This window comes from Strix uralensis, chromosome 19 (genome assembly GCF_047716275.1).
Source record: "Strix uralensis isolate ZFMK-TIS-50842 chromosome 19, bStrUra1, whole genome shotgun sequence".
Classification (NCBI taxonomy): domain Eukaryota; kingdom Metazoa; phylum Chordata; class Aves; order Strigiformes; family Strigidae; genus Strix; species Strix uralensis.
Window position 1 is genome coordinate 13,975,995 of NC_133990.1, and position 2,989 is coordinate 13,978,983.

Consider the following 2,989-nt stretch of genomic DNA (forward strand, 5'->3'; position numbering starts at 1 on the left):
AATTAATATTGTCTGACTTTTTTTTCACCCTTAATGCCTTAAAAGGTTTCTTCTCATGGATGGTGGTAGCTGGAAACAAGAGCTGAGCTCTGCCCTGCCCTGGCCAGGGCTGTTCCTACTGGGAAGTGGTTGCAGCTCAAGTAGGCAAGGCAAGGACTGGGGCTGCTCTCTAGTCCAGTGATTAAATTGTCTACGGCTCCTTCAGGTAACTCAGCTACAAATTTAGCGTGGCCTTATTGCCCAGGCTGCACCGCCAAGCCTGCCTGACGGGGAGAGGCCGGGCTGATAGAGGAGTGGGGACTTTCTCTTCCCCTGCAAGTGGGATGAGGGAGCCAGGGTGGGATGTTGGAAGGGACGTGGTGGCCCCGGAGCTCTCCTACAGGGCCGCGGCACATCAGAGGGGTTCATCGCTGGGTGATGAAGGGTGGGCACAGCCTCACCCAGCTGCGATTGAGCCCGGACTGCTCACCTCCATCACCTGCCAGAGCAAAACCCAGCTTTGTAAAGTCCTGGCTAATGTGGCTGCGTTGGACAAGACAAACTGGGGAGAGATTCGATGGAAGCGGCTGAGCAGGACAAACACTGGGGAGATCTTACCCCTGCGCCTTCCCTCTTGCTGGTATTTATGGTACAAAACCTGTTTTATAGCTGAACGAGCTTAATTTGTTCCTGAGGGAAGCTGCCCATACCAGGGATGGATTTGTCTCCCAGCTGTCGCCCAGACCTTCCCCGGCTCAAGCGAGTAACCCTGGGAAAGCAATTGTGGAAATGCTTTTGGTCTGTCCTGTTGGTAACCAAAGCCAGCCTCTTTTCTTTTCCTAGACCAATGGCACTGACTAGTTTTTTGTTGGTTTTTTTTTTTTTTCCCCTCTCTCTCCACCCTATTTTTTCTATGAGGTTTTAAATTATCTGGGTTATTTTGTGTGTATGAGAAGACTTCATTTAAAACATCAGTAAAACTTCTATCAAAGGGCTCAACTTCACACCGAGTACACAGAGCTCAGGACTGAATCCTGCAGTTCAAGGGAGCTGCAGGCAGTTTTACACATTTAAATGGATGGTGCCTTGTTTTAAAAAAACCATCTGAAGTTCATGGGGTTCATCTTAATTGATAAGCTGGACATAACGGATGGGTGTAGGGAGACTTCAACAACATAAGGGAAGAAAGATAATTTTTTTTTTCCCCTCTCTCTTTTTTTAGTCTGCCATCAAAGGTTGGGAACTTAGCACTACATCGTAGTATTATTTTTCTTCTGCTATTAAAATGAATCACACTGTGCCTAATTCTTCTTGGGAAGATGAATGTGTTTGAGGCAGCTTGAAGCCATTCAGTGCCTCACAAGCCTTTGCATCTTTCTATCAATGTTCCAAAATACTCACCTCTGTTTTTTGGATGTCTGTAGAAACAAAATATAAAATGGCTTCAAATACATGGCAGGCTGTTTAGCGGAGATGAAAGGGTATTTGAATAGTCTTTTTAAAATGAATGAAAAGTGAATACTCTCTTCTGTTTCAATTATAAGTGGGACATGGAGCTCGTTAGACACCACCTTAATATCTGACACTCTGAAAATGTTCACCTACCTTCAGCGTTTCAGAAACATTTTGTTTTTTAGCTTGTCTCGGGATAAAGATCGTGATTACAGGTCTGGCTTGTCAGCTGCTAAATGGAGAGGCAGCGTGGGAAAGTTCTACTGTTACATCTTAAAAAGTGTAACATCCAACCAATTTTTTTTAAAATGGTACAGAAGATGAGGAGCAAGCAAGAACCTTATTTTGACTAACGTTTGGGGTTTTTTTAGCTTAGCTTAAGTTTATCAGGTTTAACAAAAGCTACGTAAACTCATACTGAAAAAAAGGGCCCATAGAGCCGCTTGCAGTGTTACGGTACCTGCCGAAATGTCCCAGCTTGGGTCCTTCCAGAGGAGGGACACAAAATGTCCCAGTTTGGGTCCTTCCAGAGGAAGGACATCAGTAACAAGAGCCCTGCTATGCAAATTAAACCCGAGCAGGGCTCGAGTGCTGCAGGAAGGACGGCATGAGTGAGACCTAACCGCTCCATGCACTTAAATCACACTAATACTTAACACTTAGAGCATTTTTCATCTTCAAAGCATGCTGGAAACATTCATTAAGCCCCACAACACCCATGGAGGTAGGTAAACCTGCTTGTGTTAGGCTGTAGTGCAGTAGATAATTGGCGGCGTGGCCGGGGCAAGCGGTGGCCGGGCGAGCTTTAAAGCTCTGCAGGCTGAGTCATGGGCCAACAAAAACACCAGCCCTGGTTACTGCACAATTAAAACACATTGATGGACCTTTAACGGTCCTCAGGAGCATTTGGGCCACAGAGCCCGGAGGGAGCAGCAGGTTGGGATTCATGGGCATGCATCACCTAGAGGCTTTTTTTTTGAAAAAAAAACCCACTTTCCCAAGTGTTTCACAGCTGGGATTTGTTGGGGGTGGGTGGCGATGAGCAATGGTCTTGCTCAGTCCCAAATAAAGGCTTGAAGTGGTGGGGAGTGGGGCTGGGCTGTGCTGGGGAAGGGACAGCCACGGGGTCAGTTGTCTCTGAGACAAGCGGGGACGAGGAGCCTGGAAACGTGCGTTTTGCTTTTCTCAGCAAAAAAATACGCCACGCTTGGATGCAAAAAGCATTCCAGCCCTTGCTTGCAGGCCTTTCCACTGACTGGTAGATCACAGCAGATACAAGTGACATATTTTGTTCTTCTCTCTACCCTGAATGTTTGGCATTGTCTGGCTCAAAGGGTGCAAAATATCCCAGTCAGCATCCAAAAGATGTACGAGGCTGCCCCCAAAATCATGATCTTAGAATAAAATGAAATGAAATAAATAAAATAAAATAACCAGTCCCCTCAAGTCATGATTTCCACCTCTGATTTTTCAATTCCCAGCATTTGGTGCGAGAGTGGGAGGCAATTACGGTGTCAGTGCTGGAAACCAGTGGTGGCTGAGGGAGCTGACTCATGCT